Below are 17,562 nucleotides of genomic sequence, written 5' to 3' on the forward strand. Positions count from 1 at the left end.
CTTTGTAAACACAGGGATATTAAAAGTTGAAGTGTTGTGTGCTGTTCACTTTTAGCAAATAACAACCTCATCTGTTCAGTTTCAAACTGCTCCCATTCTCAAGTTCTGATAGTGTTGACAATAAAATAGAAATCCTGTGGAATGGTGAATGTCAAAATTGTTCTTAAAAAAAATTAAAAAAAAAAAAAGGGGGGGCGCCTGGGTGGCGCAGTCGGTTAAGCGTCCGACTTCAGCCAGGTCACGATCTCGCGGTCCGTGAGTTCGAGCCCCGCGTCAGGCCCTGGGCTGATGGCTCAGAGCCTGGAGCCTGTTTCTGATTCTGTGTCTCCCTCTCTCTGACCCTCCCCCGTTCATGCTCTGTCTCTCTCTGTCCCAAAAATAAATAAACATTGAAAAAAAAATTTTTAAAAAAATAAAATTGTTCTTAACGTGGAAAACATCTTTTTTAAAATTTAATGGGGCTCCTGGGTAGCTCAGTCAGTTAAGCATCTGACTCTTGATTTGAGCTCAGGTTATGATCCCAGGGTCATGGAGATCAAGCCCTGTGTCAGGCACCACACTGAGTGTGGAGCCTGCTTAAGATTCTCTCTCTCTCCCTCAGCTCCTTTCCCCCACTCTCTCTCTAAAAAAATAATAAAATTTAAGGTACTGCATCATCAGAGAATCTACTTGCACACTAATCTATGGTAAGGGTGAAATATTTTACCATCCTTCTCTAACTTAGTTACAAATAGACTGGGTAAGATGGTTTATTTTATTTAACCTAAAAACTCTTCTGTTTATAATTTAAATTTGTTTAGTATGAAAAATTCTCATAAAATAGGTTTATTTTAAAATAATGCTTACTGTTAATAATTCAAACAAGTAAGGTACAAAGAATAATCATCAGAAATACCACCTTAGGAGATACACGTGGCTAACATTTTATCAAACATTATTCTGATATTCTTCCCTACTCCAAAGTATATTGTACACTCACAGAGGTCGGTGTAAGTTTATTTAATGGATCTTGGAGCTTTGTAACCTATTTTTACTTACCAGGGTGCTAAGGACCTCTTTCCAAGTATTGGGGAGCTTAAAGTTCACATAGAAGACATACCCAGATCATAAAACTACAGGGTGAACTATCCACAAATGTGAATAAATAATAGATATGTTCAGTCTTCTTCTGTTCAAACTGAATAAAAATCTTTTTTCCAGTGTTATTAAAATAGAACTGGCATATAACATTGTGTAAGTTTAAGGTGTACAATGTGATGATTTGATATACATGTGTATTGTGAGATGATTACCACAATAAGATTAATTAACACCTCTGTTACCTCAAAACATCTTGCCAACTTGAATGTATTCAGGTATGTTGTTATACTAATAGTCATCATATGTGTTTTGACCACCTAGAATTGGCTTCTCCAGGTTCTTCAACCCTTCTGGCTCCATAGAATAGCAAAATGTTTTGTGGGGTATAAAGGAGAGCCTTGAGATACTGCTTAGCATATCCATCTTGTCTACTACACTTGCATGTTTATATTCTTTATGTTAATATGCAATTTGTTTGATTATACCAATAAATACGAAAACATAGTTGCCTTGTGGCCATAATTATTTAAACTTTCATCCCTCCTACCAGTACCTCAGTTCCAACTATCCAGCCTAGACCTGGACTTCTGCCATAGACTGTGGGCTCTTTGGCCCGTCCACACAACCACTGGCGTGGTATTTCTAAAATGCAGATTTGATCATATCTCCTTAAAATTTTTTATTATCTAGGTATTTAACATCTTATATAATCTTAACCTCCTCTGCAACCTCATACCAACCACATCCTCCAAATCATACCTTATCTTTATTTTACGAGCTCTGAAAAATTCTCTCTTAGGGGTGCCTGGTGGCTCAGGCAGTTAAGCCTCCAACTCGATTTCAGCTCAGGTCATGATCTCGAGGTTCGTGAGTTCAAGCCCCACGTCCCTGCTTGGGATTCTCTCTATCTCTCCCTTTCTCTCTCTGCCCCACTCCTGCTCGCTCGCTCACTCTCTCTCTCTCTCAAAATAAATAAGTTCTTTCTCATACCATCCCACATTTTCATGTTATTTCTTTAATCTAGTGATATTAACATTTTTCAAGACTCAGCTCAAGCAGTACTTTCCTTTTGAAGACTTGCCCTGTCTGTGACAGTTGGGAGAACCCCATCCTCTCTGATGCCATCCTGTGTTATAGAACTTGCCACTTAACAGCATTATCAATTGCCTGCCTTCTCCCTCACTAGACTGCTAGCTCACAAGGTCAGGAACTTGGATCTTTTCATCCTTGTATTCTGAAGAATAAATGAATATAAATTGTTTCATATTTGTCAGAAGCTCTAATTGGCATAATTTATATCTTTGAATAATAAAATATGAGAAATAAATTGTTAGAAAAATGTTGTACAAAATCTTTCAAAACTGTGTCTCCAGGGAAGAAAGATATTTAAGAAACCCTCAGTGGAGAAGATAGAATATGTATATAATAAATATCCATTAAATATTTGTTAATTGAGCAGTTGTTCCTTGTTTAGATTATAATCTTTCTAAGGGAGGGACCTGCATTGTACTTTGTTTATATTTCTTCCAGTGCCTAGCAGAGTGGTATATTCATAGAATAATCTGAAGTCCAGTTTTACTGATTAACTGAATGAGTGAAACCATTGATTGCATCAAAACAAGTCTCAACAGGAATTTATAAGCCCTGCCTCTTTGAATCTTTATGTGTATTGAAATATCTTGTAAGTTCTTTGAAGACAGGGACTCTATCTTATCAATTTTTGTTTTCCTAGGCCTTAACAGCACAGAATACAGTAGAAGTTTGATAAGTCTCTGTTATCAAGATTACATTAGTGAAATACACATCTGCTTTGGCTTATTATTGTATCTCTATGATCTAGGGCAACCTCTTTTTTTAATAATTACATTTAAAAATTTTTAATTCCAGTACAATATACAGTGTTATATTACTTTCAGATGTGACTCAATAGTTCTATACATTACTCCGTGCTCATCAAGGTAAGTGTACCCTTTTTTTAATACATTTTTTTAAAGTTGATTTTTGAGAGAGACAGAGCATGAGAGGGGGAGGGGCAGAGAGAGAGGGAGACACAGAATCTGAAGCAGGCTCCAGGCTCTGAGCTGTCAGCACAGAGCCCGACATGGGGTTCAAACCCACAAACCACAGGATCATGACTTAAGCCGAATTTGGATGCTTAATGGACTGAGCCACCCAGGTGCTCCAAAGTGAATGTACTCTTAATCCCCTTCACCTGTTTCACCCATCCCTAATGCAACATCTTATCCACAGTAAAAACTCAGGAAATATTTTTTGTATAAAAAGGATTTTGTATCTGGCTACTGGAAGGTACAATTAATCCAATATAAAAAAGTTTTCCTTGTTCCCTTGGATTCAGAAATAAATTCAGATTAAAGTAAGCATAATTCTGAAAGATGTCTTATTTATTACTATGAAATAGCTCAACTTCACAGAGGTGGAAAGGTGGAGAAGAAGGGAGAGAAGTTGGAAACAAACAAGTGAGACTCATAGAAGAAAATAGCTTCTCCAAGGGGAGCCACATGCTCTGATACCCATGGCAGCCGCATGAGGAAGCAGCCTAAAATTAGCAGAATGGGCAAGCCCAGGAAGGGAAAGCCACAGCAGCTTGCCCTGCCCTCAATAAGTGAAGTGAAGGGCCGGGAGCCCTGGGGGAACCCTCCTTAGCCCATGGAACTCCACTGCAGTTTGTGTGAGGTAAGGCCCTCCTTTGGAACTCACCTTGGGAGGTAAAGCAAGAGACTTCCTAAAGGGGATATCCACTCAATTGAAAGCTTTAATATTGCCTAGTAAAGAGGTGCCTCCAGGAATCTAATGATTAATAGAGCAATAAGAGTATTCTTATATCCATCCTCACACGAGGTATTCAACTGAACCACCCCTTTTTACCTTGTTGAATTGAGGCTCTCTAGGGTATGTAGATGCTGTTCTGTGTTTTGTTTTGTTTTGTTTTGTTTTGTTTTGTTTTGTTTTGTTTTGTTTTTAGGTGTTGGAGTAAAGGGAGGAGTCTGTCCTAAAAAAAATTGTAAAACCATGTGGAAGAGGAGTAAGGAAAAGGTACCCCCAAGTGGCATAAAAAATGGATGAGATACTATAGAACCAAAAAGGAAAGATCAGAGATAACACAAATAGGACTCAGTGAGCAACAGTGTGCATTTTTCATAGATGAAGCACAGAGTGGTTGAGCTGGCTGAGGGCAGACAACAGAATCCTGGAGGGGGGCCAGGATTTTCTCAGTGTTATTATTTCATAAGAAGAGATCAGTGATTTATTTTATGATGCACATATGTTATTCCCAGTGGGGGTATTCATCTATCATTCTCCATGGTTTCTGTGAGTTCCTGTTTTCTGGAGATTTCATTTTTATATTTACCTATTGCTTTTTGAAGTTACAATCATTAATGGTAAAAATTCCTATGCTATTAAAAGGGTGTCTCACAGGGTTGATCTGAAAGGATTGAATGCAATTGGACAGCAGAAATTCAGAACTACTGAAAAATTACAACTGTATTGAAATATAATTCACATACCACACAGTGAACCTATTTAAAGTGTACAGTTCAGTCGTCTTTAGATTATTTACAGAATTTTACAATCATTGCCACAGTTTTAGAACATTTCATCACCCCCTGCCACAAAAACAAAAACAAAAACAAACTCATACCCAAAAACAGCCACTCCTTTTTTCAACCAACACTTGCCTCTGCCACAGCTCTAGGCAACCATGGATCTACTTTCTGTTTCTATAGAGTTGCCTGTTCTGGACATTTCATTTAAATGTAATCATACAGTATGTAGTCTTCTGTAAGCTTTTTGGGAGGGTCAGGGGTAATGTTTAAATGTGTAGCTACAAAGAAGAGAACTCTTTTCCACTGGGAGTATTAACCATTGGTTCATCCTAAAAGAGAACTGTCATTGCCTCCAGCCTCCATTGAGGGTGAGCGTTTATAGCCCATTACTCTAAGATTATTCAGTTATAGTGGCACTTCAGTGCTATATGTAATTGTGTGATTAATAAATGCTTTTCAGTAAGGATCATTTTTATTTCAAGATAATCCTGGATATGACCTGATGGGGTGAAGCGCAACACTTCAAGATATCATTAGATGGTACACGTCTAAATAATAAATAATAGTAAATAATAAATGAAGTAAGATGTAGTGTGTCTAGAACACTGCCTGGCAGGTATTAGATTCTTAGTAAATAGCCATATTTTCCTCTACCCTACTTTCAGTGTCAAACATTTGCTCATACTATAAAACATACAGAGCAGATTTGAAGAAAATCTTAACCTAGCAGAGTGCTTTAAACATACTAGTTACTCAATAAATGCTTCTTAAAACAAAGAAGGAAGATACAGTCATGGATGTGAGCATTTTACAGCTATGATATTATTTCATAAAGGCTGTGGAAAACAGTTTCATATGCTGGACTAGGAGGCACCAATTATAATTCCAAGTTTAGGCTGATATCAACTTCAGTCTTGGATAACTGACTTACTTTCTCTGATTCTCAATTTATCTACGACTCCAGACTGAGAATGATACGTTGGATCACAGCTAAAATGCCATCCCCATTGTTCATACTGTGGAAATATCTTATGGCAAGGTCTCCAAGACACTCTGCCCTGTATTTATTTCATGCTAAAGGTCACACACTGAATTATAAGATTGCTTCTTAGGGAAGTCCATTTAGTTGTCCTAAGATCTTATGGCTTGTAATTACCTTGATAAAATCACTAGGTTCTATTACCTGGCCTTCAACTGTCCAAACTCAGAAACCTAATTTGTTTTTCAAAATTTCTTACAGCAATCCAGTCCTTTAGCAAAGTACTTACATTAACCAAACTCCCACAAAAGTAATACAGCATCCAACATTCCAATTTGTTAATTTACAAGAAAGATGGCTTTAGAGCAAACCAAATGTTATATTCTCCTATCAACTTTTTTCTCTAGAAGAAAATCTGTTAGGGGTGCCTGGGTGGCTCGGTCGGCTAAGTGTTCGACTTCGGCTCAGGTCACGATCTCACAGTTCATGGGTTCAAGCCCCGCATAGGGCTCTGTGCTGACCGCTTGCTCAGAACCTGGAGCCTCCCCCGCTCACGCTCTGTCTCATTCTGTCTCTCAAAAATAAATAAATGTTAAAAAAAAATAATAAAAAATTAAAGACAAATCTATTTAAAAAAAATAATAAATTTAAATTTAAATCAGAATGCATCTGGCAGCTTTGGCCTGGGGCTCCCAGCACCGCTGTCAGGAACAGACAGGGCTCTCTCTTGACTGAACACTGCTGATTGTTTCTTCTTTGACTTCCCTTTCTTACTTGTCACTCTGATCACTTCCTCAGATATAGATATAGATGTAGATGTAAATACAGATAAAATGTAGACATGTATTTATATTTATATTCACACATATTTTTGATAGATACATAACATCAATTAGGCTATAGCCAAATTTTGCTCTTTTTTTCTTCTGGTGTCCTTGGAATTTTTTTTGTTTTTGTTCCTGGTGTTTTGTTTTGTTTTGGGTTTTTGGGTTTTTTTTGCCTTTAAGGGATACTTTTACTATTTTTCTCTTTATAAATATAACACATTCTTTTTTTTTTTTTAATTTTTTTTTCAACGTTTATTTATTTTTGGGACAGAGAGAAACAGAGCATGAACGGGGGAGGGGCAGAGAGAGAGGGAGACACAGAATCGGAAACAGGCTCCAGGCTCTGAGCCATCAGCCCAGAGTCTGACGCGGGGCTCGAACTCACAGACCGCAAGATCGTGACCTGGCTGAAGTCGGACGCTTAACCGACTGCGCCACCCAGGCGCCCCTAAATACAACACATTCTTATTAGAAGTATTTAAAAAGTACAGCTGAGAAAAAATAGGAGAGAAAAACCTTCCATAATTCCACTACCTAAATATAACCATTTAACATTTTGGAATATTTTACTTCAGAATTTTACAAAATAAGAGTCATATTATAAACACTGTTTTGAAGACTGCTTTTTTTTGTTACATTTTACATATCATAATTATCTTTCTATGTTAAAAAATGTATGCTTTGGGGGCACCTGGGTGGCTCAGTAGGTTAAATATCCAACTTCAGCTCAGGTTATGATCTAGCAGTTCACCAGTTCAAGCCCCACATCAGGCTCTGTGCTAACAAACAGTTCAAAACCTGGAGCCTGCTTCCAATTCCATGTGTGTCTCTGGCTCTCTGCCCCTCCCCTACTCACTCCCTGTCTCTCTCAAAAATAAATAAAAACATTTTAAAAAGTATGCTGCCTTTAATTTTTTTGCTGTTACAAACAGTTCTTTATGAACATCCTTAGAACTATATTGGAATGATAGTTGTTCTTAAAGTGTCTAAATTTACATGCATTAGTCATTGTATGCTGATTTTCTATTTTAATTTTCGGAGTGTTTGAGGTGCTCTGCTGATACCTCCATGTGTTTCCTGTAATATAAAATTCTATCATATTTATATATCACTTTCAAAGGTTTTTGTTTTTATCTCACATTTAGAATGTAAATACTTTACATGTATATTTGTAAACTCCTGAAATAAACAAAACATCTTCTTCACTTTTCAGTAACTGAAAAGATGAATTAACTGAAGCCTATAGAATGATTTGCTCAAGGTCATATAGCTAGAGAGAGAGAGATGGAGTTAGAACCCACTTTTTTTCTTAGGTCAGTGATTTACAGCTTGTGGTTAAGACCCCCAGACAGCCATGGAGCAATTATAATTGGTCCACAAATCCATGTGTACATTTGTACATTCTGTCTGAAAACAGAATAAACATATAATTTACTAGATAGTATTACAATTAATAAAACATAAATTTGTTGGAAATAAGTATTAAATTAATGGTTGCTTCTTGATATGTATTGTCTAAATCAATACATTAAAAATTACATTTATTATCACTCGAGAGATCCACAACATTTTTTAAATTAAATTTACATTGGATTGAAAGTGGGAAATATGAGACCTTTTTTTTAAGTTTATTTACTTATTTTGAGAGAGAGAGAGAGGGAGCGTGCACGTGCGTGTACCAGCCTGGGAGGGGCAAAGAGAACCCCAAGCAGGCTTTCCGCTATGAGCACAGAGCCCCATGTGGGGCTTGATCCCAGGAACCATGAGATTATGACCTGAGCCGAAATCAAAGGTTGGACACTTAACTGACTGAGCCACCCAGGTGTCCTCACAATACTTTTTAATTCCTCCTTGTATTTAAAAGAATTAGGAAACTGCTTTTAGCTTTGCTGTAGTTCACTGTGTTTGCTCTCACATATTATAAAGTGCCTTTCAACTCTTGACAAAACCATGCTATAAAAATATAGCCAGCAGTATTTTATCACAAATAAAAATCCCCTTGTGATATGTAAATTGTGCTGCCCTGAAATAATCTTACTGGGTCTTGTTCTTTAGAACTTTCAAAGAAAACAAACAAACAAACAAAATAAGTGGTTACAACTGTGTAAAGATGAAAGGAGGTGAGACATGAAAGGCATGCCAATGACTCTTTCTTGCCATAGTTTGCAGAATTGTCCTGGGCACTGGCAAGGTAGAAGATCCAATCATAAATCACATCACAGCCTGGAGGCCCCTGTCTCCTATCCGAAGTACAAACCATTTCACAACTCTACAAACTCAGACTACCTAGAACTAGCCTACTGTAGACCCTCAAGGCAGAATCCTTACACTTCAGAGACTGATGAGAAATGAACAATTTAAGATAATTTCCCCTAAGCTTTCTTTAAAAACGCAAAAAGATTTTTGCGTGTTCATAATAGGTTACCTGGAACTGTAAGGGGTCAAATTTATAGGAATAAAAAATAAAATGGTTGCCAGGGCTAGATGTAAAGGGGAATGAGGGGTTATTGTTTCATGGGTACAGAGTTTCAGTTTTGCAAGATGAAAAAAGTTCTGGAGATGGAAGGTGGTGATGATTATGCAACATTAATGTACTTAATACCATACACTTAAAAATGGTTAAAATGGTAAATTTATGTTATGTATATGTTACCACAATTAAAAATAAGTAAATTTGGGGGGCACCTGGGTGGCTCAGTAGGTTAAGCGTCTAACTCTTGACTTCCACTCAGGTCGTAATGTCATGGTTCATGAGATCAAGCCCCATGTCACTCTCTCTCTCTCTCTCTCTTTCTCTCTCTCTCTCTCTCTCAAAAATAAATAAACATTACAAAATTATTAAAAAACATATCTAAATCTGATTTATCTTATTATGCATGATCTTTCTATGCATTCAACATTAGTCTATTAGATAATTCAGAATCATGGAAAAACTCAGATATTCCTTACTTCCCTACCTTCCTCCTGTCTAAATCACTTAGCCTTAATAATTCTTTTGTTAGCCTAAGTTGAATACCAATATTATGCTGACATCCTTTTTTACATGAGATGAGAAATAAGATATTTACCAGTACCCTCAATTATTATTTTCTTGTCATAAAGCACATACCATAGAGTGGATATACTGCTCTGATATTTGTCACCACTCTACTTATTTGGCTAAACAAGGCTCGTTTGATACCTGGGTTGTCAGATCAAATTATAATTTAAATCCTTTAGCTATGTTTAGCCCATTGGCAGTGGGTGAGTTGAGAATTTAGAATTCAGAAGCAGATGGTTTAGGAACATGGTAACTAGATATGAAGCATTTTACCTCTATGTCATTGGTTTGAATCTGAACTTGGTTGATCACTATTGGTGTTCTATACAACATGTAAGTGATCTGATTTGAATCCCTAAGGCACAGCACCCCATGTTACAAAAACTCATCACTCTTGGCACTAATTGGCATTCTTGTTGTCAGCGTCAGGAGAGAAGCCAAGGACTGAATCAGTCTGGAAACCTGAACTGCTGTGTCTGAGTCATCAGTCTAGGAGGCTCATTCAGCCTTTGGCCTTTCCTTTGGGTTCACAGCTTAGCACAACCATGTCTACTTCACTCCCTGTGACTTCACAAAGCTAGATTAACAGATAAATACTTAAAATATATCTTTTTATAATGAAAATGTGAGTCATGGTGGTTAACATTTATTGGCCACTTGCTAGAAGCTAGGCACTGTTCTAAGAGTACTAACTCACTTAATTCTCACAGCAGTCCAATGATGTAGATACTATTATTTCCTCCATTTTTTAGAGATGAGGAAACAGATTAAATAATTTACCTAATGATTCTCAGATAATGAGTGATGTAGTTGGAAGCCAACTCTCAATACGATTATTCTCTGCCTAATTATCACATTTATTTGATTTTTTTTTACCATTTTACTATACCACAATATATTGTTTTTAATTCTGTGTGCAAACCAAGAAGCATATATTAATGTCTCAACTTTAAAATTATTCATCTCTCTGTACTAGTTATTATTATTATTTGTTTCTGAGAGAGGTGATGAATCTTTTCTTAAATTTGATTCATGTGCATCATTATTCTAAGTTTAAGGTACTTAAAGATATTGATTTTACAATTCCTTTTCTGCTCATCTATTTTTTCATTGTTTGAGCTAAACATTACCTGAACTTGGAAACATTCTCTCACCTTATCTTTCTAAATTAATAGAGGAGAGATAATCAAATAAAATAAAACCCTGTCAATCACTCTATCCCAATGTAAATATAATAAATGATCACCCAAATCTCACAGTTGCTATTCATGCCAGATAAGATGGCAGATAAGAATATTTTTGAAAATCTGGTCTCTATTTTATGAGATTTCCCAGTAGTTAAGGAGAAAGTTTTTAGTACATTGAAATGAATGACCTTTAAAATAAAGTTCGTGAGCAAATAGATCGTTTTAATGAATAACATAAAATCATTGGTTCTCATGAATACTCTCCTAAGACTCAGTAATTTTGCTATAACTACCATCTAGAAATAGAAAATTATCTATAATTACTTTTTATGTTTCTTTAAGTTGCCATCTATACTCAGTTACTCAAAGCATGATGTCTCATTTGGCATATACTTATTGTTCCAATTTTGCCAACAGATAAAGCTTGGGGTGTCCCCCCAAATAACTCTTATTGAATTAAATTAATAATGTAGACTTGGCAATCGGGGTTTTACTGCTAACACATATCTACATGTAGTATGGGAATTCTAGTGCTTAATTTTCTTCTGTACAAAATAATCATAAAAAAGACTTCAAGGGCAGTACTGTTGGTTTGGTTTCATATTTGTTGTTGTTTTTATTAAAGCCTGATTACCAATATGTGATGGTAAATAACCTCAAAAAGATGAAAGGCTAAGCATATGCCTACTTAAAATATAGTAACCATATGGTCTCTCGTGTCTAATTTCACTACATCTAGTAATTTGCAGATAGAGATACACAGAGGGACTTGTCATTTATTTATTTATTGCTTCAATACCTTTAAGTTGTTTCTTTGGTCAAAGATCATGAACCATCCAAATTTCCAAGGACTCAGAAGGACTCAGAAGGACTTTGTAGGAAATCAACATAACCCCAGTATCACTGGAGATCTCCTTCTTGTTATTCTATATCTTCTGAGTTGTTTTGTTTTGTTTTGTTTTGTTTTGTTTTGTCTCAAATTGATTCCTAAAGGCATTACTAATAGCGTCAATTCCTCTAAAAGGTAGTGTGGTGTAGTAGAGAAGAGCTTGGGCTTTGGCGTCATGTAGAGCTGGGTGTGAATCACAGCTCTGAGTGGCCTTGTGCAAATTTTTTCTCTGATCTTCAGTTTCCTCCTCCATAAAAGTAGTATAATAATATAGTATACCTTGGACATTCTCAAGGTGTGCTTCCTGAGACTTTTTCAGATCCCTGAATTTGCAAAACCACAGTACTATATAATCTTTTCAGTTTCATCCTCCATAAAATGGGGATAATGACCCATACTTCCTGGGCTGTCAAATTAAATTATGTATTAAATATGAACAACAAAGCTTGGTTGATGTGGACACTGGGTCAGCTAGCATCATTCAGAGAGCTAGCATCATTCAGAGAGCTAAGTAATTCATTCTGACTTTTCTGACTTTTCTGCCTTTTCTGCCTTTCAGGACATCCAATTTGGAGTCAGTCACAAACAGATGAACTCTTAATCTAAATTAGAGACTATTATCTGTATTTTAAGTGTACTTCTTATTTCTGGGAAAATAGGGAGCTCAGTCTGTGACTTGACCCTTAAAACCAGAGCATGAGAGTAGACAGAACTGCCCCTCAGCATTGGGCAGTAGGGTCCTGAAGACCCAAACTCAAAGAAGCAGTCTATGGAAGCAAAAAAGAGTTTGATTTTATGGAGTAAACAGAAGGCAAGGACCTGATGAAAAGCAAAAGTTATGCAAAGGTTAAAGGTGGGGGGGGGGGTGGTGCAGCAAAAATAGTAGTAAGCCAGTTCAAGAGGATGCAAAGGAATGAAAGTGCCTCTTTGGAACACCTACGGAAGAACTCTTAAGCAAGCTTGGGCAAACTCCAAACCTTTTCCAAAAGCAAGGGTCTGGCATATCAATTATCTTAGGAACTGTGAGCATCCATTGAGCCAAAGCACATATAGTTCTTCACTTGATGACTGGTGCACAATGAGCATCCAATAATTTTTAGCTGCCTTCCTCAACTGAACTGATGCTTAATAGTATTTCTGTGTTAAACTAATATCATAACCACCAATGACAAATCAGTTAATGGTGCTGAGACTTTAGGTCATTTAATCTTTCCTGAAACACAATAAATGTTCAGTAAATATTTGTAGAATTGAGTGAATAATTTAGAACAACTCAACAATTAATGCATCGTTTCATGGCATGCTATGGAGAAATATTTATTAAGTGCCTACTTTGTGCCATGCCATGAGACCAGAACTCTGTAGCCCTTAGAGAAATTTTTTTATGGCTCTAATTCTCAAGGAGTTGATCTAGTTAAATAGATAAACATAAATACATACATGAAAAAATTAGTTTGACTCAGTAATATGAGTAATATTACAGCTACTAGTTGTCTACTTACATAAAAATTTGAAGAAACAATGAACAAAGGCAGAAAGGAAAGAAAAGGCCAGGAAATATTGGTGAAACTTTTTGGAGACCATATTTGTGTAGAAGAAGGACAGGTAAAACCAGAAAGGTTGTTTATATTTTATGGGATTGAGATGATCACATTTCTGTTTATACTAAGCCTTTCTTATTCTTGGTTGAAATTTGCAGAAAACTGTCAGGCAAGTGGACTATGTACAAATAGATTTATCCCCAGCTCAGTTTACACCATGGTAAATTTTTGTGTTTAACTTCTCTGTGACATTATATATGTACTTATCCCTTTTATTGACATTATCATCCACATTTTAAATTAAAGCTATTATCTAGGCTAGAAATAAAAGGAAAGTAGGTCTAAGATATTAACAGACTCGGTTTTAACAATTCATTCTCAGTTTGGAATGAAGAGCAATTGGATGATGAGCAGAATGAATGAAAAGGCAAAACAAGAAAACATTTTTCAGGTCTTCCTGCATTTAAGTATGCTGTCTTTATTTGATACGAAAACTAAGGGGCGCCTGGGTGGCGCAGTCAGTTAAGCGTCCGACTTCAGCCAGGTCATGATCTCGCGGTCCGTGGGTTCGAGCCCCGCGTCGGGCTCTGAGCTGATGGCTCAGAGCCTGTTTCCGATTCTGTGTCTCCCACTCTCTCTGCCCCTACCCCGTTCATGCTCTGTTTCTCTCTGTCCCAAAAATAAATTAAAAAAAAAAAGTTGAAAAAAAATTAAAAAAAAAGAAAACTAAAGCAAGAAACACCAAATGGATAGATCCACATGCAAATAAAAATGTAAATTTGGTTAAGGATATAAAATACAAACTCCTTCTGAGTTTTTCATGGTTTATATTCTCCAAACTCTTCTTCTGTACTCTTCCCTCCTTGCCAACAAGTCGCTTCCATTTAACATTTACTCATTTCATGGTTTACTCAATTCAGATTTTGGATAAGATAACTACTCAGGAATGTGTATTGGCCCTTGCTATTTCAGTTAACCAATTTTATTAAATCTTCTTTGAGAACGTAGCCCTAGACATAGTCATATGCTATTTTTCTGTGTTCTGGCTTCTGTTAGAGAAATGCCAAATTTCCAAAATCAAAGTCATAGCTTTAATAACCCTTTGCCCATCAATACATATAAAACTAATGGTGACTTTCCTTCTTTGGGTGATTTCTGATTTTTGAACTAACCTGCATGATTGAATTGCTCTTCATGAAAATGCAATTGAAAGATAATTTGTTTTAAACTAAAGCATCTATGTTTGAATTCACTCAGCTGTGCAGGTTTCTGGTTGGGTGACTTGGGGAAAACTAAATTTCTTTAAACCTTCATTTCCTCCTTATAACTCACAAGTAACATACCTTGTAGGGTTGCTCCGAGTATTGCTCCCAGCTTAGAGTACACTCGGAAGAAATGTTAATTCCCATTTCCTTTCCTTCATATCGTTAGTGTTAATGTGATTATTTGGGTCATGTGTAAGAACACTGAACTTTGTTTTTGGCTTGCTGAGCTATCAGTGCTGCCCAAAAATAGAATCTGAGTGGAATCACCCAGAGCCTGGCATACTGGAATTTAAGATATTCAGTGCTAATGTTATTAAGAGAGAATATTTCAACTGTTGTTTCCTATCCCTAACTTGCAAAATATTTATTGACCCATATCACTGTGCTGAGAAGTAACACCAGAGCGCTTAAATTTACTTTCAGAAGAGCAAAGCTTTTAAATGGTCTCAGCAAGATGACTCTCATAAACAGAAACAAAAAAATAATAAGCCTGTCAAAGCATTCAGACTGTCTTCCAATGCCCTACCTTTCAGCATTAATACCCAATGCTTCATTCTTTATAACAATTCATGTTCTCAGCTAAAATATCGCAGATAGAGTCTGTCTGAGAGCATTTGCCTTTTTCCTTCTATATTTTCTCCTCTTTTTGTTCACTTATTTAGTCATACAAAAAAACTTCAGAGGTTGTTTCAGTCAGAAAAATTATAAACTTAAAATTCTATATAGCATTCTTCTAAAATGCTGACTAAAAGAGAGTATGTTGTTTGTTCATTTTTATCCCTAATTTTTTTTCACAAGTACACTAGAAATGTGAGTATTTAAATATTTGCAGTGGCTATGAACATAGACTTATAGTTGGCCTTATGTTTAATCCTGGCTCAGTTACTCATTTGTGTGACATTCAGCAAATTTTTAACCTCTAAGCTTTAGGTTCTGATCTGTAAATTGAGAATTATAACAGTATCTACTTCATTGACTGTTGGAGGAATACATGAAATAAAGCACAATGTCCATAAAGAGGTTAGCCTAGTAACCAGCACAGAGCTAGGAAATGTTAACTTATTTCTACTGAGATGATATGTTTATATGCGTGCTATTATAATCATATTAATGTGGTAAGAAGTGGGAATCAACTGTATACTCAGGATTACATACATGATACTAATTTTTTTTAATTTCTTCAGTAATTTAGTGTTAATCACAGATGCTCTTTTTAAAAATTCTGGGAAGCAGATTTTTTTTTAAGTTTATTCTGAGAGAGAGAAAGAATGCACATGCGTGCATGGGAGAAGAGCAGAGAGAGGGAGAGAGAGAGAATTCCAAGCAGGTTCTGCACTGTCAGTCAGGCTCAAATCCACAAACCTGTGAGATCAAGTATTGAGCTGAAACTAAGAGCTGGATGTTTAACCGACAGAGCCACCCAGGCGCCCTGGGATGCAAATTTTCTTATTGGAAAAATAAATTTTTTCTAAAAAGTGTAAACGTTGAGGGGGCGCCTGGGTGGCTCAGTCAGTTAAGCGTCTGATTTCAGCACAGATCATTATCTCATGGTTTGTGGGTTCGAGCCTTGCCTCGGGCTCTCTGCTAACAACTCAGAGCCTGGAGCCTGCTTCAAATTCTGTGTCTCCTTCCCTCTCTCTCTCTCTGCCCCACCCCTGCTCACACTCTGTCTCTTGCTCTCTCAAAAATCAATAAACATTAAAAAAATTTTTTTGTTTAAAGTGTAGACGTTGATGTGTTCTCTGTATCAAAAGCACAAGGAAGTCCTATTGTGTTTTCGTGGAAACCACAAAGTAAAGCTATAATCTAATTACTCTAAAATGGAGGCACATACATTAAGTATTATAATAATTCTTTTCCCATATTTACTTTAATAAATGTATTAACCATATTCTTAGTTTTATATCAAAAAAGGGTATTTACACATGTCATATGCATCCTGTGTATGGATATTTTGTCCATTCTTATGCTTCATTCTTTAAAATTCCATCATTACTATCCTTTTCATCTAATCTAATGAAAGATCAAGAAAGTCTATTTCCTTAGTCATCTTAGTCATTATCCACCCCCACCATCCCTCCAGGATAAGAACATCGTGCAGACTGAGTTATTAAAGTTGATCTCAAAGAGCAATCTGTTCTAAACGACTGTCCCCTGGATCTGCCACGGAACCCTGTAAATACCCTTCATTACTCTGTTAGGGTGGTATCACATTTCCTTCATGATACTTCTGTGGCTGACACAGTTAGGCAGTGAGATTTGGACTTTGGATGATCCTGGTTGATTGATATCGGAATGGAGCTTCTCCTCCAGGTAAACACAGATTTACTTTTCAGGGTAACATTTTAAAATAGGTGTTCTGTTTATAGTTTTTAAAAATGTTTTTAGTTTTAAAAACTAAAAAGATTTTCAGCTTATAGCTTTTTTGTAATGTTTTTTATTTTAGTTTTGGGCCAGCATTTTCAATACCGTTTAGACGAAAAAGAAGTTTTGCAAGGATTTAACTGTATTTCTCAATTACATTGTATCAGGGGGTTTGTATAAGACTCTCTATAATCCAGCATACATACATCTTTTTGGATGGACAAGAGCTTGTCTTTGGCATATTATTCTCATTAACAAAGATTAGGAGATACATACATGTCTCTGTCCTTTAAAAATAAGATATAGAGGGTTTTTTTCTTTTTGTCTGATATGAGAGGGAGGTAAGTCAATGTAAATATATTAACTTTAAACAAAACTTATTGAAAGTTTGGTATATGTGAGCAATTTCTTCTAAAGTATTAAAATCCATAGCAATATGGGAAAATAAGAAATATAAAATTTCACACAAATCTACTAGCACAGACATTTTCGGATGCTTATCCTCCAAGTGAAGACTTCCTCTGTCATAGATCTCCCAGATTCCTTGGTATTGCTGTGGATCATCCCAATGTGAGTAAATTGTTTCTGTAGCTGAGTGACTGAATTAAGAAAACAGCTGAAGGCAAGCACCGGATCATGTTCAAACCACAATAAACACATGTGTTGGACAGGCCACTCAACTTTCTGAGGAAAGCTTAGGGCATGTAACCTCGTGTTTACTTGTCACTTATGAAATTTCTTTTTAACTCGGTTGGAATGTTTTTTTTTAAGTTTTAAAAATTATTCTTTGTATCAGTAAACTCTGGTAAAATCTGAGTAGGTTT

The 17,562-nt window shown here is 36.2% G+C and overlaps 1 protein-coding gene across 2 annotated transcripts in view; it reads left to right on the forward strand.

The window, feature by feature from the left end:
* The first annotated feature begins 3,717 nt into the window (after positions 1-3,717).
* MYPN (myopalladin) overlaps positions 3,718-17,562 on the forward strand; it is a 111,957-nt gene continuing 98,112 nt past the window's right edge. Inside the window, exon 1 of one of the 2 annotated variants that reach the window (XM_027062111.2) lies at positions 3,718-3,774. The gene's annotated coding sequence lies outside the window, so the exon portion shown is untranslated. Of the gene's footprint in view, positions 3,775-16,513; positions 16,688-17,562 lie in introns of those variants that run through there. The other variant, XM_027062110.2, reaches the window with a different exon arrangement.

Source organism: Acinonyx jubatus, chromosome D2, assembly GCF_027475565.1.
Source record: "Acinonyx jubatus isolate Ajub_Pintada_27869175 chromosome D2, VMU_Ajub_asm_v1.0, whole genome shotgun sequence".
NCBI classification, from domain to species: Eukaryota; Metazoa; Chordata; class Mammalia; order Carnivora; family Felidae; genus Acinonyx; species Acinonyx jubatus.